General features: G+C 42.6%; 1 protein-coding gene and 1 pseudogene across 1 annotated transcript in view; both read right to left on the bottom strand.

Annotated features, from left to right (window-relative positions):
* CMTM4 (CKLF like MARVEL transmembrane domain containing 4) overlaps positions 1-24,703 on the bottom strand; it is a 69,280-nt gene that overhangs the window by 24,606 nt on the left and 19,971 nt on the right. The gene's annotated exons all lie outside the window — the stretch shown is intronic.
* On the bottom strand, positions 133-590 carry LOC113935768 (annotated as a pseudogene).

Below are 24,703 nucleotides of genomic sequence, written 5' to 3'. Positions count from 1 at the left end.
AATACACAGATGAATGTCTTCTTTTAAAAATATAAATAAGCAAGACATGTGAAAATAGGCGTTTCATTAAATAAATGAAAATTTTAAAAAAACTTTTGCTTTCCATATCATTTGAAAAAGGGAAATTATCATTTTAAACAATATTCAAGTTTATTAAACAAATTAAAAAAAAGTATTATAAAATGTTTAACTGTCACCAGCTTCGAGGTTTATATTGCTCCCAAATTTTGCATATAACTGAACTTTCAGATCCGCTAACACTCGCTGAATTGATTCCACTCTGGCCTCTAAGGCGTTGATTTCTTCTTACAAATTTTTCTTTGCTTCTTCTAACATTTCCTGTGTTTCTTCTTGAGAATGGCTAATGAAAACATCACTGATTTGATAAGGTATCATTAAGCAATCATCACCTGCAAGCATGATGTCCTCACAAGCATCTTCTAAATTCTGGGGTTGTTTTCTTTTACTTCTATTTCCTCCTTCAGCTCTGTGATTCTACTTGCATTCTGTGCAAATTTGTTTATCTTTTGTTGATCTTCAAAAGTAACATAGACTTCTTCTGCAGCCGCCTTCTTCATGGTGGCCGCCATCTTGGGACTGGACTGCCATTTCTAAAGCCTTCTTGAGAGCACAATCCTACTTCCTGGGCACCACTGCACTGTAAATGCAGGCCATGGGCACTGAACAGCCTAGAGAGGCCAGCACGTAACAACTCTGACTAACGTGATAGCAAGGATCCCCCCAGAAGGAACAGTGACCCTAAAATCTGTGAAGACATCTTCGAAGATTAAGCAAAATCCTAACCTTCCTTCATCACCAGTTTATCAATGGACCTGATGAAACTCATTTAAAGATATTCATATAAGCAAAAATCACAGTATTTAAAAATAATTTTAAGAAGCCTTAAAACCACCAGATGCAAAAAGGACTGTCCATATGAAGACTGTCCCCAACAATGTGGATCTGCAGTGGCTCCTACGTGGCCAATTTCTTCAGTGACGCTGATCTCTGTGGCACGTGGGGCCTTGCTGGGCTTGGGGTCTCAGTACCAATGCAGCCAACACACCCCATTATACACACAGACAGATAACTATCCAGGTATAAAGGCTTAGTGTCCAGAGAGGTGTTGAGGCTTGGAAGACAGAGGGTCGTCGAGGGCTTGGGCAGCAGCAGAGGGCTTGACAAGTCTTCCTGGAGGGCACTGGACTCAGGTGGTCTTAGAGGAGAAACAGGAGAGAAAGTCGTGTGAGGTGGTGCCTGACTTCCAAACTGAGATGCTTGGTTGGCTTGCGTTTAGGAGCATCAATAACGTAAGGATGCTCGGTGTGCCTGTGTCATTAAGCGTCTGCCTTCGGCTCAGGTCATGATCCCAGGGTCCTGGGATCGAGCCCCGCATTGGGCTCCCTGCTCCACTCTCCCACTCCCCCTGCTTGTGTTCCCTCCCTCGCTGTGTCTCTCTCTGTCAAATAAATAAATAAATAAATAATCTTAAAAAAAAAATAATAGTACTACTGTAAGGATGCTCTCAGGCCCTGTGCTGGGCACCGTCCATTCGCTGTCTGATACTCACACCCGAGTGGGAAGCAGGTGGCATCTCCATTGTGTGGCCAGAAGATTCGTCCAAGGCCCCAAAGCTGTTGTTCCACACACGTTCCCCTATACCAGATGTCTGACCTATAACTGACCTTGGAGAAAAGCATCACTGTATGGTTTCTCTTCAAGGAAAAGAGTGTGAGACCCTCACAACCAGGGCCACGAGGGCCTCTGACAAAGCTCACAACTTGGTTACTCATTTTCAGAGGGGTCTAACTACAGTCACATCTTAGTTTTCCTAAGAAAGGTGATCCACGAGTTGCTCCTCTCTAGGGAGGCCATCCCTTGAGGAAAGCAGATTTAAAATTTTTTCCCTCCTCTCCCAGTACAACGAGTAAATTTTTGTTGTTGTTGTTGTTCTCAAACAAGGGAGCTAACTGCGGTGTCCACAGACCGGAGCTATAAGTTTTTTTTAAGATTTAGTTATTTATTTGACACAGTGAGAGAGGGAACACAAGCAGGGGGTAGTGGGAGAGGGAGAAGCAGGCTTCCTGCCGAGAAGGGAGCCCGATGCAGGACTCGATCCCAGGACCCTGGGATCATGACCCGAGCCGAAGGCAGAGCCACCCAGGTGCCTCACGGAGCTCTGGATTTGAGAGAGGCGGAGAATTAAGAGAAGTACTGGCTCTGGAAGGGCTGAGAGGCCCTCAGGCGCTAAAGCCACCCAGGCGGGCAGGGAGCACTGTTTAGGCAGAAGAATTCGTTAAGTGAAGGAGCCCAGGGGCAGAGGCAAATAAGTGCCTTATTGTTGAGAAGAAAGGGAGAGAGAGCACAGAGAGGGAAGGCTGCCAAAGCCTGGGGCACAAAGCAGCCAGAAGAAAACAGGAGACCGAGGGAGGTGAGGGCACCCGCACCGCTCCACAGGGTATGCCCCACGGGCACCCACATTCCGAGCTGCCTCCAACCCCGAAGGCTTCATTTTCGTTTCTGATGAAGGACAGGAGGGATCAGGCTGTGGTTGCTCTGGGACGCTGTCGGGCCTAGTCTGGTCCGGGTTTGGTCCGGGCTTGGCCCGTGTTACGAGGCCAACTCGGCCAGTGCTCCTGACATATTTTCCAAGCTGGTTTCTGCTGTGTCAATAACTTTGCCATTTTGAAATCCTAATGCCATACGTAAGTCAAGAGCTGAACTCAAGGGACTGCATTTCAACCTCTTTGTTTGGCAAGACTCTCACCTTTAACAGAAATGATTATACTTACAGTGAAAGTGAGCTTGATCTCTCTCTCTCTCTCTCTCTCTCTCTCTCTCTCTCTCACACACACACACACACACACACACACACACACACACACACACACACACACACACACACACACACACGTCACTTGTACACAATGGCTGGCCACAGCATACCGCAGTCTCAGACAAATTAAAATAGGCTTATTTTTGGACATCCAACGACGTAGAGCACATAAACAGTGTTCCCAATGAAGTGCAAAACATTTTCTTGTTTTTTTTTTTAAAAGTTTCGAAAACCTTATTATGTGGTTTGATGATAGAATTGCACATGACTTCAGAAAACCACAAGACGGTCAGCATCTTTCTTGCCAAAAAAATGCCCACAACATTTTCCTGCAAATGCCACCCTGCCCCAAAAGCTACATTTTCAGACCGTTTAAATTAGTAATGGAGCAAAAACAACACACATGTAGAGGACAGAGGAAACAAGCTGCCTTCAAAACGTGTGCATGTGAGGACGGTTAACTATGCTGCCAGCATCCCTCTCCCCCCTGCCTTTCTCATGTCCTTGCTTCATGGATGAAGCTGGAATCCCAGCAAGTAATATCACATCCCTACAGGATTCAAAAGCAAAACCTGCCCCCTTTCGTCCTCCCCCTGCTTTAACTCTGGGGTAGCTCCCCACCAGAGAATCCCCGACCAACCACCTTAAATGACAAGGGCACTGTTTTTCTAATTGAATGAGAAACCAGCCGTCCAAGAGGAGCTTTTTGCTAAAGATCAATTTAGGCCACAGTAGTGAACTGCGTATCCTAAGAGGCCAGGAGGCAGCCTGCCTGGAAAACCCAGCACAGCCCTGAGACCCAGAGTCCTAACAGCCCCAGAACCTCTGCATCATCCAACTGCGGGAGGGCCCGAGAGGAGAGGAACGTACTTAAGTGGCCAAACCCATGGCCCTCAGGGCCTTGCACACACATTCAGGGACTTGCAGATTCAAGTACCTTCCCCCAGACCTTGATATATAAATTTGGGGACTACCATTCAGCAGGCTTTGTAAATGGTGTCCCTAGCTCCAGAGACAATAAGGACAGTGGCCCTCCTAAGAAATTCAACATTTGCTGAGCACTTCTACTGTGGTCCAATGATGTGGTGGGCACTGCCACAAGCATTCACACCTTATTTCATCTTCATTCCACGCTGTCAAGAACACATGGTTGGTTTGCTTGTTTTTAATCGAGATATGATAAAATTCACCCATTTGAAGTATACAATTCAGTGGGTTTTAGTATATTCAAAGTTACACAACCATCGCCATTATGTAATTCCAGAGCATTTTCAGCGTCCTAAGAGGAACATGTTTGTTTGTCCATCTGTTTAGCGGCAGGGGGCAGAGAGAGAACACAGCAGCAGAGCCCAACCCAGAGCTCAATCTCACAACCTTGGGATCATGACCTGAGCCAAAATCAAGAGTGAGACGCTGAACAGACTGAGCCCCCAAGTGCCCCAAGGAACATGGATGGGTTATTAATCCCCATCCGATTGATGAAAAAAAAAAAAATGAGGGCAAGACATTAAGCAACCCATTCAAGATCACCAAGTCTCCAGCAGACTGGGTTGAACCCCGTCCCTGAACGCTCTACAGCACGGGTCACTGCGGATCACCCCTCCAGCCACCCTTGGCTTCCAGTGCTCTGTTCCCCCGCCCCGCCTCCCCGCAAATGGTGGGTGCTCCCCAGAGCTGTTCCTCTGTTGCTTTCTCACCCAACACGTGTACCCAGCAGATCTCCCTGACCCAAGTCCTACTCCCGCATGTACTTCTCTCGTCTGAACATCTACGTAAGCTCCAGATCCAGGCTGCAACACCACTGCCCCCCACGTTGGGCATCTCCACCTCAGTGTCCCCAGGCACCCACAAAAGGGCCACAAAAACCCCATTCCCTGACTCAGTTAATGGCATCACTGGCCATTAGCACAGCCACTGGGCACAGCTCTTCAAGAGCTGGGACTCTTGAGTCTCAGGGCCCTGTGTGCCGATTTCAGCTCCGCCTCAGAGTTCTGCGGCTCCAGGCACCTTGCGTCTCTTCTCTGGACCTCTTTGTACCCACCTGTAAAATGGAGGGCTATCTTGCGGGGTTGCTGCAAAGATTCGATGTAAAATCCTTAGCGCTGTGCCCGGCACAGAGTGAGTGTTGAGTGACCAGCAGCCGTTGTCATTACAGCGTGAAAGGTCCAAGAGAACCTGGACTGTCTTCACCGGATGAGTCCGGCGGGGAATGAGCACATGCTCTAAGTATCAGAATCTTCTTCCTTTTGAAGGCTGAATAATACTCCATCACATGTACACACCACATTTTGTTTGTCCATTCATCTGTTCCTGAACACTTGGGTCGCTCCTGCCTTCTGGCTGTCGTGAATAATGGTGCTGTGAATGCGGGTGTATGCATCCATGTTTGAGTCCCTGCTTTCAATTCCTTTCAGGTCCACCCAGAAGTGGAACTGCCGGATCATGTGATAATTCTACTTTTAGTTCTTAGTAATCAAAAATTTAAAAATAAGAAGTGGAAGCATAAAAATCAAAGTAAATATATAAAACCCTTAAATCATAAATTTGAATAGAAGATACTAATAGGAGCTTTTTTCTTTAAAAAAAAAAAAAAACAGTTGTGGGCACCTGGGTGGCTCACTCTGTTAAGCATCTGCCTTCGGCGCAAGTCATGATCCCAGGGTCCTGGGATCGAGCCCCGCATCAGGCTCCCTGCTCGGCAGGGAGTCTGCTTCTCCCTCAACTGCTCCCCACCGCTTGTGTGCTCGCTTGCTCGCTCTCTCTCTCACACTTGCTTTTGTGCTCTATCTCAAATAAATAAATAAATAAATAAAATCTTTCTTAAAAAATAGCTATATCCACTGAAAAGGCTTAGAAATACAAAGTCGGGAATAATAAGCACCCGTGGTGCCCAGAATGAGGTTTCTAAGTATTATTTTACGCTATCAGGAATAAGAACCTCTAAGAGAAATGAGTGATTTCAGGTCTGGGGCAGGATACACATGACTAGCCTGCTGTCGAAGACCACTGAGGTTTTGTCAAAAGGTCACAGGAGTCAACTTGAAGGGGCTCCCAATGGCCAACAAGACAACACAATATACGTTTGAGTACATTGTATACATTTGAGTAACATTCAAATCTAAAAACTATCATTTTCCAGTGAAAGGAACCTGGGCTCCTTGGAGAATTCCAGGGCCGAGGTAGAAGGATCTAAGATGAGCCTGGAACTCTTGTGTCTGAGAATGAAGGGAACATGTCTGAAGGACATTGCAGATGGTTCAAAGGGACTCCCATTGGCCAAATTTGGGACAATCTGAGCATCAAAATAGATTAATAATCGTTAAATACTAAAGTCCGTGAATAAAATATGAACCCATGAACCCATACTAACATAAATAAACAGGGAAGAAGAGAAAACTCTTCCTTACAGTTGAAAATCCAGCTAATAATACAGAAGGAATGATGGATCCATACAATGGCCATTTGGCAACCATCATAACAACACCTGATTCAAGCAAGAATCAATGGATTTTAAAACTAATGAGTGAAAGTTTGAGGAGTTACAGGATATTTACATACTCTAAAAGTATCTCCCCACAAAAATACTTACTTAAATTATACAGGAAAAAAAGAGTAACTTGAGAGTGGAGAAGCCTGGCTGATAGCACTTTAACCAAGTTAAGATCACCAGTAAGGGAACAAATATCTACGTCATCTGCCTCTGACAGGAGGCACTGAAAAGAATGCATCATTATTTCTGCGGTATTCCTGGCAATACCACAAAATAACCAGAATCTAAACAGGAGAAAACGTCAGACAAACCCAAAATGAGGGACGTGCTACAAAATAACTGGCCTGTATTCCTCCAAAATGTCAATGTCACAAAACACAAAGGCTGAGGAACTATTCCAGACTCAAGGAGATTAAAGAGAAATGACAACTGAATGCAACATATGATCCAGGATGTTCTTGTACTATGTATATAACAGTTTTGAGAAAACCAGAGAAACATGAATAAAGCTACAGTTTAGCTTTAGTATTGTATCAGTGTTAATTTCCTGACTTTGATCATTGTACTGTGGTTTTGTAACAACATGGTCTTGTCTTTAAGGACACTGAAGTATTTAAGGATAAATAGGCGTCAAGTCTGCACTACAGAAGACTTAAAAGACTCAAAAGACTTAAAATACTATATAAATATACACATACCCATGAGTCTATACACACAAAGAGAAAGTATAAAGCAAATGTGGTAAAAAGTGAACATTTGGAGAATCTAGGATAAAGTATGTATTCCTCTGTACTACTCTTGCAACCTTTGTGTAAGTCTGAAATTATTTCAAATTCAAAAGTCTTTTTTAAATGACCACAAAATATTGAAATATATTAAATACATAAAAGCCATGAGTTTTTAATGGACATTTCAAGGGGAAAACCCCTGTTCACCTTTGGGGGTTGCTAAAGCATCAGCTTGTTATTAGGAAAGCTGATAAAGGACACGAACCAAGCAGGTACCTTGCTTGCCTTTCCCATACAAACGGTATTTCAGCGCAATCAAATGGATGGCGAGGAAAAGTTCCTTACAGAATTCCAGCTAGTAAATGCAGAAGGAATGACAGAATTAGAAAATCACCATTTGGTAATGGACCTGGGTCAGAGTTTCTCAATCCACCTGAAAGCCAGACATTAACTTGGTAGGATTCAATCAAAAAATATTCTTTTTTTTGCCTGCCAACTTATCAAAATCCTCCTCCTAACTCCCATTTGTGTCACCCTCCACTAAAGCTTTCTCTGGCTCTTGGGGCACCTGGCTGGCTCAGTTGGTGAAGCATGAGACTATTCATCTTGAGGTTGTGGGTTCGAGTCCCACAACAGGTGTAGAAATTACTTAAAAATAAAAATAAGTAAAAAAAAAAAAAAAGCTTTCTCTGGCTCTTCAGCCCAATTACTCTTAGCTCACTCAGATGTCCTGTAGCTCTTGTTCTAACCACTGGTTCACATACTCGGTTCACATGGGGATCTTTTCAAAATTCTGATACCAATACTGCACTCCAGAACAAAGTTTCCCAAACTCAGCACTATTGACACTTTGGACTGGCTAATCCTTTGTTCAAGGGGCTGTCCTGCGCATCGTGTGATGTTTAGCAGCATCCACAGCCTCAACCCGACCCCCGCGGCAGCAACCAAAAATGTCTCCAGATAGTGTCAGATGTTTCCTGAGGGGAAAAATCTCCCACCTCCAATCAGAACCACTGATCAGGTTATGATCACCATTGGCTGTTAGGCTATTAAGAAAAAGGCCGACGAGGAATTTTGAATAGAGGCATCAGGCTCAAAACACTCGTACCCACCAATCCATCCTAGTGTCACTAAAAGTGAGACAATCAGACACTTTTACCTTCTGATGTTGATGCAACAGGATGGACAGTGCGGCACCGATAAAGCTTTCTTACCGTCCCCCAAAACCAAGCCTCCAGAATGAACGAGTTGAGAAGCATGTGAAATTTACACTGAGGAGGCCATCAGCCAAATTCAAAATGTGGGCAATGCTACACAACAAATTACTTCTTCTCATCAACAAACAGCATAAAAGAAGAGGGGGGGCTGATGCAGATTAAGAGAGACTAAGAAACATTTGAGCATAGGCAATGTGCGGATCATGTTTAGATCCTTTTTTTTTTTTAAGATTTATTTATTTTGAGAGAGAGAGAAAACGAGCAGGAGGAGGGGCAGTGGCAGAGGGAGAAGCAGGCTCTCTGCTGAGCAGGGAGCCCGACGTGGGGCTCGATCCCAGGACCCTGGGATCATGACCTGAGCCGAAGGCAGCTGCTTAACCAGCTGAGCCATCCAGGCGCCCTCTTGTTTAGATCCTAATTCAAACAAACCAAAAAGGTACTTTTGGGTTCCTGGAGAAAAAGAAATACATACTGGATATTAAAGGATATGAAGGAACCATTAATTATTTAGATGTGACAATACTGTGGATGTGTCATTTAGGGAAAAAGGTCCTTAACTGTTACAAATGCATGCTAAGTATTTACAATTGAAATGCTACAGTATCTAAGACAAGTTTTAAAATAGGCCAGAAAAAAGTGGGGGGGGGGGGGGGAGTTGGTAAAAGAAGAACATAAAATGTTGGTAACTGTTGAAGATGGGTGAAGGGGATATGGGGATGCAGGTTAATTTTATGTGTCAACTTGAGTGGGCCACAGGGTGCCCAGATTAAACACTCCTCCTGGGTATGTCTGTGAGGGTGTTTCCAGGTGAGATTAGCGTTTGAATCTAAAGTAAACTCGGTAAAGTAGATAGCCCTCCCCAACGTGGCTGAACACCATCCAGTCCACTGAGGGCTTGAACAGAACAAAAGGGAGAGAAAGGGAGAATTCGCCCCTTTCTTCCTGCCTCACTGCTTGCATCCCATCTTCCCCTGCCCTTGGGTTGGAGTTTACATCATCAGCTCTGGGCTGACAGGACTCTGAATTATACCACTGGCTCTCCTGGATCTCCAGCTTGCAGACAGCAGATCATGGGACTTCTCAGCCTCCACAACCACGTGAGCCCATTTCTCACAATAAATCTCCTTTTATATCCTACTAGTTGTTTCTCTAGAGAACGCTAATTAATACAACTAGTAAATGTTTGTGAAGTTTCCATAATAAAAACCTTAATTTAAAAAGAATGTCAAGGGCGCCTGGGTGACCCAGTTGGTTAAATGTCTGCCTTTGGCTCAGGTCATGATCCTGGGGTCCTGGGACTGAGTCCCGTATCAGGCTCCCTGCTCAGTAGGGAGTCTGCTTCTCCCTCTGCCTCTACCCCTGCTCATGATCTCTCTCCCTCTCTCACGCTTTCTCTCAAATAAATACAATCTTAAAAAAAAAAAATGTTGAAGGACTTATACCCAGAATAATCAAAGAACTCTCCAATCTTTAGAGAAAGAAAACAATCCAATTAAAAAAGTGGGTAGAAGAGGGGTGCCTGGGCGGCTCAGTCGGTTGGGTGTTTGCCTTCGGCTCAGGTCATGATCCCGGTGTCCTGGGATTGAGCCCCACGTCGGGCTCCCTGCTCACCGAGGAGTCTGCTTTTCCCTCTCCCTCTGCCCCTTCCCCGGGCTCGTGCTCGCTCTCTCTCACTGACTCTCTCACTTGCACTCAAATAAATAAAATCTTTCTTTTTTTAAAGATTTTTGTATTTATTTATTTGACAGAGAGAGACACAGCGAGAGAGGGAACACAAGCAGGGGGAGTGGGGGAGGGAGAAGCAGGCTTCCCGCTGAGCAGGGAGCCCGATGCGGGGCTCGATCCCAGGGCCCTGAGATCATGACCTGGGCCAAAGGCAGACCTTAATGACTGAGCCACCCAGGCGCCCAATAAATAAAATCTTAAAAAAAAAAAAATGGGTAGAAGACACCTCATGAAAGAAGATACATACACAGATGGCAAAGAGACACATGAAAAGACCCTTAACATCATTAGTCACTAGAGAAATGCATATTAAGCTCACAATGACATACCACTTCACACTCAACAGAATGGCTACAATTTGGCAAATAACAGACAATTCCCAGAGACGGCAAGAATGCAAAGCCACCAGAACTCTCGTACACTGCTGGTGAGAGTGCAGATGGCATGAAGCCACTCTGCAAATGGTTTGGCAGTTTCTTATAAAGCCAAACATACACTTACTGCCATATGGCCCAGTGACCCCACTCCTAGGCATCTGCCCTAGAGAAATGAAAATTATGATCACACAAGTACCTATACATAATGTTTACTACAGCTCTATTTATAATCACCAAAAACCGGAAACAATATAAGTGGCCTTCAATGAATGGATAAGCAAATAGTGGTATGCCCCTAAAAATGGAACGTTACCTAGCAAAAAAAGAAAAAAAAGATCAAACTATTGAACACACAGCAACATGGAAGAATATTTCAAGTGCATCATGCTAAGTGAAAAAAGCCAGACTCAAAGCCTACAACACTGTATGATTCTACTTATGTGACATCCTGGAAAAGGCTAAACTATAGGGATAGAAGCAAGATATACTGGTTGCCGAGGGTTGGATGGAAGGAGAGGGAATGATGAACAAGAACATGGCAGCACGAGACAATTCTGAGGGCTGATGAAACTATTCTGAACTTTGATTGTAGGGGTGGACAAATGACTACTTAGTTGCCAAAACTCACAGATCAGTATACTTGAAAAAGTGAAATTTACTGTCAAATTAAAAATAATGAAAAACACATTGCGTCAACTTAAAAAATTTTTAAATAAAAATGAAAAACAGAGAAAAGTGCTGGGAAGTCCATTGATAAAGAGAAGCATGCTATCATCATGTTATAAAACAATCTGCATGTGTAAGTTTGTGTACACACCCATCCACACACACACACACACACACACACACACACACACAAGTGTTATGCACAATGTGACTAGTGCTCGTCTCTGATTAGTGATTCCAGGAAATTTGTTTTTTTCTTTTAAGGTACCGGTATTTTCTGATTTTTTTCCTAAAAGTAAATTAGTAGTATTTTTATAATTTCTTTAAAAAGTAATGTTGAAACAAGCAGTTAAACACAAGCTCCTCAGGGAAGCTTTTCCTGATCTCTCCACAATTAGCCTTTCTCCCTCCAGGCTTCCCTTCGATGTCCTCCAAGCAGGCTGCCTTTAGTCTCATTTTCTCCGAAGCCCTTAGCCTCTCCTGCTGACTGAGCTCAAGGAGGAAATGCCTCCAATGTACCTTGCTCCTGTATTCACTCGTTTACTGCATGGTGGTGCCTGTCTCAGGAATCATGTCTCTCTGGTTCCCTGCTCTATCCCCCTGAACAGGCATTCAGTAAACAGCTGGTTAATGACTAACCAGCCCACAAGAAATGAACAGGCATCTAATAAATGACCATTAAACCATACCCACAGGTAACTGGACACTATCCAAAGTGTGATAATTAATGTTTCGTGTCAGCCTAGAACACAGGTTCGGGTGAAAGGCTTTTGGGATGACCCTTGCCCATGTAAGTTTCTAGAAATTATTTGGTAGAAAACACACAAGGCTGGCTTATAACTTGCCATATTTGTGGGTACGAGACTCAGGACTGTTAATTCGTAAAGGTATAAGCTTCAAAATTACCCCAACAGGATAGAGGGCCAGGCTAATGCCATCTGGCATACACTTAAGGGTCAAAGATTCAGCTACAGGAATAAGGAAGAGATCAGACGTGATAATAGCAGTCAAGTGAAAACAGAATTTAGGTGATTTTAGGTGACATCAGTCACAGTGAAGCTGAATGTCAGTAAAGGATGAAGTAAAAGACTTTAATTTTTTGATGGCAGGGTTGAACTGAGTGGTCACAAATCTTTTCTCATCTTGGACGTTCCATTTTCACATCTACAGGATGAAGTCTGTTAGTTTGAAAAGATACTAAGACCAAACTCATTCAAATGTATATTCTTGTGGGGCGCCTAGGTGGCTCAGTTGGTTAAGCATCCAACTCTTGATCTCAGCTCAGGTCTTGATCTCACAGTCATGAGTTCAAGTCCTACACTAGGCTCCACACTGGGTGTGGAGCTTACTTTAATTTTTTTTTTTAAAGATTTTATTTATTTATTTGAGAGAGCGTGCGCACATGAGCGGGGGTGGGGGGGTGGGGGAGGGACAGAAGCAGAGGGAGAAGCAGGCTCCCTGCAGAGCAGGGAGCCCAATGCGGGGCTCAATCCCAGGACCCTGGGATCATGACCTGAGCTGAAGGCAGATGACTGACCAACTGAGCCACTAGGTGCCCCTGGAGCTTACTTTAAAATATATATATATATATATATATATATATATATATTTTTTTTTTTTTTTTTTTTTTTGTGATTCCCTGAACATGCCAGGAAGATCCAGAGCAATATTTTAAACATTTCCTTACATCCAGAACAAAAATAAATAAAAAAATAAAAACACCACAGCATTAGGATTTCTCTCTAGCCTCAGCAGGCCAAGGTCCCTGCAGCCTGCAAGCTAATACTTTTTGCTATAGAAAATAAATATAGGGCACCTGGGTGGCTCAGTCGGTTAAGTGTCCGACTTTTGGCTTTGGCTCAGGTCACAATTTCAAGGTCATGAGACTGAGTCGCATGGAGTCTGCTTGAGATACCCTCTCCCTCTGCTCCTCACCCCTGCTCACATGCTCTCTCCCTCACTAAAATAAATGAATAAATCCTATTTTTAAAAAAAGTAAAGGCAAAACAAATTTAAAAACTTCCAAATATCACAATTTGGGGATTCCAGTGCCAGTTATGGGATTAAGTACAGTGCACCCTGTCCCTCTCACTGAATGTGGCTATAAAATCTGGAAACAATGCATGGAGCAGCTACTTCAGGACACTGACAACTAAACAGTAGTAGGCAGATGAGGGAAGACGACAAGAATTCAAAGTTCACTGAACCAGCAGCCAGTTTCCTATTTCTTCCTCTCAGGATTGCCCAACGTGGAAGCAAGGCAACCTCGGACTCAGAAACGGGAACCAGGTATGGACAGAGGAAGCTCCAGTTCTGCCTAGGGAAGTGGTCGAGGAGATTCTTAACACTATGAATACTGGGGGGAGATCCTGTTCTTAATTTTCCTTAAAAAACTTTTTTTCCTTCACTCTCCTATTCCAGACCCCAGGCCATCCTCAAGCGGCGGAAGCGGCTGCAGCAGCAGGACCCCGCGGACGCCTTCCACCCTGAGGAAGGGGATCTTCCCGTCGGATCCGCGGAAGCAGAGTTCCAAGGGGAGGGAGTCCCACTTCTTTTTCCTGTCTCAGTCCTCCCACTGCTTGCTGCTGGGCAAGGACACAGCTCTGAGAAGAGCAGAGCAGCTCACGTGCCTGCTTCCTGGACACAGGCCTGAAAAGGCAGGGGAGCGGGGCTCCGGGGAACTGGAACGTTCGAAGCAGGTAGCACAAAGGGAAAGCGGTCCATCAGTCGCTGGTAAACTTGGGGGCTCACCCCAAACTGGACATGTGTAGACCTGACCTTAAACAGCACACTGAAGACTTTGAGAACTGAACCATGGGACAGGCCACCACACAGGTCTCAGACTGACCCCTGGGTGGCACACACAAGGGGATGATCCAAATAGCACCACAAAGGCTCTGAATTGACATCAAATCCTCAACCCCACAGACGGCTGGCTTGCCACCTGAATCCAAGCAGGCTGATTGCCTTCTAAAGCAAACCAAAACAAAGATCAACATTCTTCACAGGATTTAAACAAGACCAGAGTTTCAAAACATAATAATCAAACATCCATGATATAATCCAAAATTACTTGGCATACAAAGAACCAGGAAAATCTCAAATCACATGGAAAAAGAAAATCAACAGATGCCATTGCTGAAATGACACAGTGCCGGAATTATCAGGTTACAAAGCAGCTGTAGTAAAAATAATCCAAGGAAAAAGGATGGATGAGTACTCTTGAAAGAAATAGACATAAAGTCTCAGCAAAGAAAATGAGATATTTATATATATTCTTTAGAACCAAGGGGCGGCTGGGTGGCTCAGTCTGTTAAGCATCCAACTCTTGGCTTCAGCTCAGGTTGTGATCTCATGGGTGACGAGATCCAGCATGTGTCGGGCTCCACATTCAACCGGGAGTTGGCTTGAAGATTCTCTCCCTCTGCCCCTCCCCTCCACTCACGCTTGCATGCGCATGCTCTCTAGTAAATAAATCTTTCTTTTTTTAAAAGATTTTTCTTTCTTTATTTGACAGAGAGAGACACAGCGAGAGAGGGAACACAAGCAGGGGGAGTGGGAGAGGGAGAAGCAGGCTTCCCGCCGAGCAGGGAGCCCGATGCGGGGCTTAACGACTGAGCCACCCAGGCACCCCTCTAATAAATAAATCTCAAAAAAAAAAAAAAAAAAAAGGCAGCAGCAACAAGTGGAAATTTTAAAACTCTAAAACACAATATCCTAAATTAAAAACTCAATGGATGGGCTAAAAAGCAGAATGGAGCTGATCAAGTAAAAGAACCTCAAGATAAATCAATAGAAATCACCAAATCTGAACAATAAAGAGAAAAAAATTCAGAGAACCTCAGGGACCTGTGGGATAATACCAAAAGGTCTACTTATTTCTGTCACTGGCGTCCCAAAAGCAGAGAAGAAAAAACGTGAAATAGAAATGAGCATTTAGAGAAATAATGGCAGAGAACTCCCCATATTTGACAAAAGACATAAATTTAAAGACTCGAGAAGCTCAGCAAATCCTAAACAAAAAATTAAAGAAGTCTGTGCCTGGATGCATCATAATCAAACTGCTGAAAACTAAGGAGAAGAAGTCCTAAAAGCAGCCAGAGAAAAAAAGATGCATTCTACATAGGGAAACAATGATTTGAATGATGCAGATTTATCATCAGAAACCATGGAGGCCAGAAAAAAAAGGAATAGCATTTTTAAAGTGCTGAGAAACAAACTGACAACCCAGAACTCTATATCCAGCAAAACTACCCTTCAGGTTTAAAAGTGAAATAAAGACATGCTTAGAAAAAAGAATTAAGAGAATTCATAGCCAGCAGACCTGCTCTAAATGAAATGCTAAAATTTCAAATCTTCAGACAGAATGGATCCCAGAAGAAAACCTGGAATGTCAGGAATGAAAGCAGAGCAACAGAAATGGTAAAAATCTGGGTAAATATAATGGACAATTTTCTCCTCTCAAGTTCTTTAAAATATGTATGATGGTTGAGAGCAAAATTTCTAACATTGTTTAATGGGGTTTCAGTGTATATGACAACTAAAATGAGGGAAAGGGTAAAGAGGTAAATGAACCTATGTGATGGTAAGGTTTCTGTACTTTACCTGAGGTAGTAAAATAGTAATTATAATTAGACTGTAAAATACTATAAAGTAATTCTTAGAGCAAACGCTTTACAAAACCGAAAGACATATATGGTCAAAACTCAGCAGATCAATTACAATGGGATACTAGCAAATATCCAAATAATCCAAAAGAAGAGAGAAAAGGGAAAACCAAGGAACAGAGCACAAAGAGAACACACAGAAAAAAAATAAATCATAAAATGGTAGGCCTAAATCAAAACCTATTAATAATAACATTAAAGGTAAATAGTCTAAACACACACCGATTAAAGATGGATATTGTCAGAATGGATTAAAAACTAGGATCCAACTATATGCTGTCTTTAAGAAACTCACTTCAACTATAATGATATAAGCAGGTTAGAAGGAAAATGACTGAAAAACATATACCATACAAACACCAATTAAGAGAAAGCTAGAATGGTATATTAATACCAAAGGACACTGAGAGCACAGAAAATTGCCATGGATAAAAAGGGATATTAGATAAAAAATAAAAGCTTCAATTCACTAAAAAGGTATAACAATCCTAAATACATATACAATAATAGAGCCTCAATACACATGAAGCAAAAACTGATCCAAATGGGAGAAGAAATGAACAAATACAGTTGAAGACTTCAACATTCCTCTCTCCGAAACTGACAGAAGTAGCAGACAAAAAAATCGGCAAGAACATAGAAAAATGATGGATCAAAGACTGAAACATAAGACCTAAAACAATAAAACTCTTAGAAGAAAGCATAGGGGAAAAGCTTCATGACACCGGACTTAGTAATGATTTCTGGGATATAACAAGAAAAGCACAGGAAACAAAAGTAAAAACACTTAAATTTAACTACATCAAAATTTAAAACTTCTGTACATCAGAGGACACAATTTACAGAGTAAAAAGACAACCTAGAGAATGGGAGAAAATATTTGCAAATTATATCTCTGATAAGGGGTTAACATCCAGAATATATAAAGAACCCCCACAACTCAACAACAACAACCAGATTAAAAAATGGGCAAAGGACTTAAATAGACATATTTCTCCAAAGATGCACAAATGGCCACCAAGCACATGAAAAGATGCTCAACATCACTAATCATTAAGGAAATGCAAATCAAAATCACAATGAGGCATCACCTCCTACCCATCAGGATGGCTACTATCAAACAAAACAAAACACAGAAAATAACAAGTTTTGGGGCGCCTGGGTGGCTCAGTCGTTAAGCGTCTGCCTTTGGCTCAGGTCATGATCCCAGGGCCCTGGGATCGAGCCCCGCATCGGGCTCCCTGCTCCGCAGGAAGCCTGCATCTCCCTCTCCCACTCCCCCTGCTTGTGTTCCCTCTCTCACTGTGTCTCTCTCTGTCAATAAATTAAAAAAATCTTAAAAAAAAAAGAAAATAACAAGTCTTGGGGCGCCTGGATGGCTCAGTCCATTAAGTGGCCGTCTCTTGATTTCAGCTTAGTTCATGATCTCAGGGTCCTAGGATCAAGCTCCACATTGGGCTCCACGCTCAGCAGGGAGTCAGCTTGAGGACTCTCTCTCTCTCAAATGAATAAATAAATCTTAAAAAAAAAAAAGTAATGAGTGTTGGTGAGGATGCAGAGAAACGGAACTCTTGTGCACTGTTGATGAGAACACAAAACAGTGTAGCCACTGTGGAAAAAAGTATGGCAGTTCCTCAGAAAAATTTTTTTTAATATTTTTAATTTTATTTATTTGACAGAGAGAGGAACAGTGAGAGAGGGAACACAAGCAGGGCGAGTGGGAGAGGGAGAAGCAGGCTTCCCACCGAGCAGGGAGCCAGATGCAGGGCTCGATCCCAGGACCCCGGGCTCAGGACCTGAGCCGAAGGCAGACACTTAACGATTGAGGCACCCAGGTGCCCCCGCCTCAGAAAATTTGTTTTAAGATTTTATTTATTTATTTGACAGAGAGAGAGAGAGCACAAGCAGGGGGAGCAGCAGAGGGAGAGGGAGAAGCAGACTCCCCGCCGAGCAGGGAGTCCAATGCGGGCCTCGATCCCAGGACCCTGGGATCATGACCTGAGCTGAAGGCAGTTGCTTAACCAACTGAGCCACCCAGGCGCCCCCGGTTCCTCAGAAATTTTTAAATAAAATTACCACATGATCCAGCAATTCCAATGTTGTGTATATATCCAAAAGAATTAAAAGCACGGTCTATTTTTTCAGACCGTGCTTCTTATTTAATTCTTTTAATTCTTTTAATTTTATTTATTTATCTTTATTTAATTCTTTTAATTCTTTTAATCTGTGCACCCTTGTTCATAGCAGCATTATTTACAACAGCCAAAAGGTGGAAGCAACCCCACTGTCCACTGACAGATGAATGAACAAATAAAATGTGGTATATACATACAATGATTATTCAGCCGTAAAAAGGAAGGAAATTCTGAGATATGCTACAATATGGATGAACTCTGAGGGCATTACGCCAAGTGAAATAAGCCAATCACCAAAATATAAATATTGTATTATTCCAACAAAAAAGTACAATGGTGGTTGCCAGAAGCTAGGGGAGAGGAAAATGGGTAGATGTTTAATGGGTGTAGAGTTTCAGTTTTGCAGGATGGAAAAGTTGTGGAGATTGCTTGTACAATAATGTGAATATACTTAACCCTACTGAACTGTACTTTTAAGAAAATGGTTGTAACAGTAACTTCTATGGCATGCATATTCTATCACAATTTAAAAGTATGTATATAGAAGTACTGAAAAATACCACAACCACCTGAATCTAACTAACATTTACAGAATACTTCACCTGTCAAGAGGATAGTACACGTTCCTCACAGGTACACTTAGAACATCACCAACTGTATCTTGGATCAGAAAACATACCTTAGTACATTTAAGAGAATCAAAATTGCATGAAGTGTGTCAACTATAACTCAACTTAAAAAAACAAAATCAGGGGCGGCTGAGTGGCTCAGTCAGTTAAGCAGCTGCCTTCGGCTCAGGTCATGGTCCCAGGGTCCTGGGATCGAATCCCACGCATCGGGCTCCCTGCTCAGCGGGAAGTCTGCTTCTCCCTCTCCCTCTGCCTGCCACTCTGCCTACTTGTGCCCAGTCTCTCTGTCAAATGAATAAATAAAATCTTAAAAAAAAAAAATCACAAAAAGTATGTTCTCTGACCATAACAGAACTAAACTAGAAATTAATAATGCAACAAAAATTGGAAAAATCTCCAACATGTTAAACAACATATCCTTGAATAATTGATATGTCAAAGAGGAAGTCTCAGGAGAAATTAGAAAATATTTTGAACTGAATGAAACAAACAAACAAAAAAATTGGTATAGTTCATTAGCCAGATGGATACGGGGTGGGGGGAGGAAAAAATTTACCAATTACCATGAATAAAGAAGACGATATACCTATGGACCCCCACAAACATTAAATGAATAATATAGAAATACCACAAACAAATCAATACACACAAATTTGACAGTGATAGGGACCAATTTCGGGAAAGCCACAAACTACCAAAACTCACCCAGGAAGTAAAAGAGAACTTAAATAGTCTAATATCTATCAAATAAATTGGATTAATTTTAAAAATCTTCTAAAAAATAAAATTCCAGGCCCAGATGGTTTCACTGACAAATTCTAGCAAACGTTAAAAACAGAATATGAACTCTACAAAACTCTCTCCCAGCAAATAGAAGAGGAAGGAATACTTTCCATCTCATTCTATAAGGCCAGCATTACCTTGATAACAACCAAAGACAGTTCAAGGAAAGACAACTAGACTTACATTCCTCATGAACATAGACACAAAAATCCTTAGCAAAACACTAGGAAATCAAATCCAGCAATTTGTAAAAAGAATAGTACATCACAACCGACTGTGATTTAATCCAAGAATAAAAGACTGGTTCAATTTTCAAAAATCAACAGATGTAATCCATCATATTAACAGCTTAAATAACAAAAAACACATGATTATGTCAATGGCTGCAGAAAAAACATTTCACAGAATTCAACATTCATTCATGATAAATGCTGCCAGCAAACCAGGAAGAGAAGGGAACCTCCTCAACCCAAAAAAAGAGCATCTACCCAAAATCTACAGTTAACATACTTAGTGGTGAAAATGAATGCTTTCTCCCTAAGGGGACCAAAGCAACAATCTCTACTCTCACCACTGATACTCAACATTGTACTGGAAGCGCTAGCCAGTGCAAGAAAAATAAAAAGAAGGCATACAGACTGGAAAGAAAGAACAACTGTCCCTATTTGCAGATGGCATGATTGTCTATGCAGACAATCCCATGGGAATCTCTAAAGACGCTCCTACAACCAAGTGAGCTAGAACAGTTGCAAGATCCAAGGTCAACACACAAAAATCAATCATATTTCTATATCCTAGCCATATATCACCAGAAACCAAAATTAAAACAACAACAACAATCTGTATCAGTTACAAGAGTGAAAAGACTGAAGCACTTACACACGAATCTAACGAAATGTGTACAGGATCCACATACTGCAAACTACGAAACACTGAAGAAAGAAATCAAAGATGAACTAAATAAGTGGACAGATATACCGCATTCATGGACTGGAAGATTCAAAATAGTTACAATGTCAATTCTGCACAAATTCATCTGTAGGTTTAACACAATTCCAAAATCCCAGCAAGATTTTTTGATAGAAACAGGTTGATTATAAAATTTATATGGAACTAAAATAGTCAAAAGGATTTTGAAAAAGAACTAAGGTAGAAGGATACACATAACCTGATTTAAGAATTACTACACGGGCGCCTGGGTGGCTCAGTCAGTTAAGCATCTGCCTTCAGCTCAGGTCATAATCCTGGGGTCCCTGGGATGAAGTCCCAGCATTGCATCACATCAGGCTCCCTGCTCAGCAGGGAATCTGCTTCTCCCTCTCCCTCTGCCCCTCCCCCCAACCTGAGCTCACTCTCTAGTGCTCTTGCTCTCTATCTCTCTCAAATAAAATCTTAAAAAAAAATTACTATAAAGCTACAGTAATCAAGACAGCATAATATTGATCAAAGGACGCACACACAGATCAATGGAACTGAACCGAGAGCCAGAACAGACACACAAATACAGCCCACTGATTTTTGACCAAGGTGGAAAGGCAATTCAAGGAGAAAGAAAAGCCCTTTCAACAAATAGTACTGGAACAGCTTTATATCAATAGGCATATATATGAACATCAACCTACATTTTTCACCTTGCATAAAAACGAACTCAATAGGGATTATAGATCTAAACGTAAAATATGAAACTGTATTTCTTAGAAAAAAACATGGGAAAAAATCTTCATGACCTAAGATTAATTCTTATTTATGACACCTGAAGCACAATCCCTGAGAAAAAATTGACAAACCAAATCTCATCAAAACTAAAAATTTGTTCTGCAAAAGGCATTGTTAAGAGAATGAAAAGAAAACAGAATGAGTTAAACTATTTACAAGTCATGTATCTAACAAAGGTCTTCTATCCAAAGCACATAAAGAATTCTCAAAATTCCACAGAAAATAAATTGTCAGGGCACCTGGGCGGCTCAGTCGGTTAAGCGTCTGCCTTCGGCTCAGGTCATGATCCTGGGGTCCTGGGATCGAGTCCCACATTGGGCTCCCTGCTCAGCGGGAAGCCTGCTTCTCTCTCTGCCTGCTGCTCCCCCTGCTCGCTCGCTCTCACTCATAAATAAATAGACAGATAGATAGATAAAATCTTTTTTTAAAAAAACCCACAACATGAATGAATCTCGAGTGCATTACACTGAGTGACAGTCTCAAAAGGTTGCATACTCTGTGATTCCACTTATATGGCATTCTGGACTCGACGAAACTACGGTGATGGGGAACAGATGAAGGGCTGTCAAGGGTTGGGTGTGACTACAAGGAGAATGAAAGTTTTGTGGGCTGGTGAAACTGCTGTGTCCTAACTGCGGTAGTGGTTACATACGAATCTAAACAATCACAGAACCGTACACCCAAAAAGTCCATTTTACTGTATTTTAAATGAAAAAACAGAACACGTGGAGAGCACCAAAATCCTTGGCATGTGCCCAAACCTCTAGAGCTCAAATTTGTCAGTTTTCTTATGCTCTAAGAAAGAAATGGTGTGTGCTCCCTAATTAAATATGTTCTTGCTGATTTAATGCAAAACCAGAATGTGACAAATTCTAAATTAGCCTTTAAATGCTGTTTTTCCAGATTCAAATATAGAATAAAAGGCTTCAATTTTGCTATTCAGTCATCAAACAAAACAAAAATAATCTAAAGAAAGAAACAGATTAGGGCGTCTGGGTGGCTCAGTCGGTTAAGCGTCTGCCTTCAGCTCAGGTCATGACCTCAGGGTCCTAGGATCGAGCCCCGCATCAGGGTCCCTCTCCCCCTCCCTCCGCAGTCCCCCCTCAAATAAATGAATGAATAAATCTTTTTAAAAAATTCATTAAAAAAAGAATGAAACAGGGGTACCTGGATGGCTCAGTCGGTTGAGCATCTGCCTTCGGCTCAGGTCATGATCCCAGGGTCCTGGGATCGAGCCCCGCATCGGGCTCCCTGCTTGGCAGGAAGCCTGCTTCTCCCTCTCCCTCTGCCCCTCCCTCTCGCTCATGTTCTTGCTCTCTCAAATAAATAAAATCTTAAAAAAAAAAAAAAAAGAATGAAACAGATCAATTTCCAAAATGGCAACCAAAAAGCAAGTCAGAGTCCACTGGACAGGGACAACCAGAGACAGCGTAAAGCATGATGAAGCGGGCGCCTGGGTGGCTCAGTCGTTGATCGTCTGCCTTCGGCTCAGGTCATGATCCCAGGGTCCTGGGATCGAGCCCCACATCGGGCTCCCTGCTCAGCGGGAAGCCTGCTTCTCCCTCTCCCACTCCCCCTGCTTGTGTTCCTGCTCTTGCTGTGTCTCTCTGTCAAATAAATAAAATCTTTAAAAAAAAAATAAAAAAAAATAAAGCATAATGAAGCATTCGCTCAGATGCTAGCTGTTTCTTTGGACAGAGTGTTCAACATTCACGTGTTCAATATTCAGAGTGTTAATATGAAGATGGAGTATTTTTTGGAGTTATAAATATATCCAAAAGCAAGTTATAGAACTGCATGTATAATACCCCATTTCTACAAGTATGCACATAGGAACAAAGTCTAACACAACGTATACCTGCTAGTGGAAATTCTCTGTAGCTGACTGAGAACAGTATACTGGTGATTTTTACTTTTTTTCCTCATTTTTCTATATTTGTCTGATCTTTTTAAATTTTATTTATTTTTTAAAAGATTTTATGTATTTATTAGAGACAGAGAGCACAAGCAGGGGAGGGGGCAGAGTGGAAAAGGAGAAGCAGACTCCCCGCTGAGCAGGGTGCCAATGCGGGGCTCCCAGGACCCCCAGATCATGACCTGAGCGGAAGGCAGATGCTTAACTCACTGAGCCACCCAGGCGCCCCTGATCTTTTTTTTAAACAACAGATACAAACTAACTTTAAAATCAGAAAATAAGTTTTTTCACTTTGGAAAACAGCATTCAAGTTAAAAATGTGGCATCTGTATTACAGATCAATTTATGTATGACTTAAGACTGTGTGCTTCTTGACATAAAGGAGCTTTGTAAGCCTCATACCGTACCAGATCCCAAAAGACACTTTACCAGATGGGTGGCTGGAGAATAAGGAACAGAAATATAGAAAACTTCTCAACAGAAGCGGTCACCTTCTCTGGTGTCTCTAAATAAAGAAGGGAGAAGAAAGCAGGCCAATGGTAATGGTGTTCAGATGGAAGGAGGCCCGTGAGTGATGGTGAGCAGGCAGAATAGATCCTGATGTGGGACAAAGGCAGGGGAGCGGACCCAGGGGGAGACCAGGAAATGTGGAAGAGGTATGAAGGAAGGGAGAGTTGGAGGAAGGCGTGTGATGGGAGAGTAACAGTAGCTTCACCGGAAAAGATCTGTCTGCTCACCAAAACCTCAGAGAGTTAACTATTCCGTCCCTTTCCCCTCCCCTAGGAGAAGTGACCCCAGGCTGCTGCTTGCACAGGGGTGTCATGCTCAGGACCCTCAGTGCATGAGAGGGGTGGACATCTGAGCCCGGGGCAGCCAGCCCACAGGCCGGCCAGGCACCTCTAATTTGACCTGGCTGGGAAAGCACCACCCAAATAAAGTCAGTGGCAATCAGGCCAATCCGACGCTCTCTGTAATTCAACTGCAGTCAGCAAGCTAGTGGCAGAGACAGCAGACAGACCTGGGATGAACATTTTCAATAGCCTATCAGAGGCAGGGCCCCTGGCTGGCTCAGTCGCTGGAGCATGCGACTCTTGATCTCGGGGTCATGAGTTCAAGTTCCATGGTGGGTGTGGGGTTTACTTAAAAATAAATAAATACAATAAAATCAGAATATATTTTATAATAAGTATCAATATATCTCTATCAGAAAACAACATGACTGCAACTTTCCTAAGCATTCTTTCATGATTCTTTGGACCTTTAAGAGCTGCTTATTGGGTTATGCTATCATTTACAGAAAATACCTAAGTGTACACCCTGCAGAGTCTGAATGCTGTCCTGCACTTATGTGCAGCCATTTAACAGTGAAACGTGGTTTGTTCCATGGGGCCTCTTAATACGGCATTCCTTACAGCCAAAGATGGTGTTTCCCACTACAAACGAGTGAGGCGGCAAGGTTTTTAACATCTCTTCCTTGCAGTCTACTTAGTTTAAAACAGTATTTTCCTCAGCCAGTTTTCTCTTCTTGGAAGCAACCAAGCAGAGCGTTCACTTTCATTAGGAAAACCACCTTCCTTCACCGTGGTTTTCACCTTTTTTTTTTTTAAGATTTTATTTATTTATTTGAGAGAGAGAGAGAGCATGACAGGGGGGAGGTTCAGGGGGAGAAGGAGACTCCCCGCTGAGTGGGAAGCCTGATGCGGGACTCGATCCCAGGACTCCAGGATCATGACCTGAGCCGAAGGCAGTCGCTCAACCAACTGAGCCACCCAGGCGCCCGGTTTTCACCTTTTTCTCGGGTCCTTGACCAGACTTGCTC

The sequence above is a fragment of the Zalophus californianus genome, chromosome 17 (assembly GCF_009762305.2).
Source record: "Zalophus californianus isolate mZalCal1 chromosome 17, mZalCal1.pri.v2, whole genome shotgun sequence".
NCBI classification, from domain to species: Eukaryota; Metazoa; Chordata; class Mammalia; order Carnivora; family Otariidae; genus Zalophus; species Zalophus californianus.
This window is presented reverse-complemented; position numbering and strand designations above follow the sequence as displayed.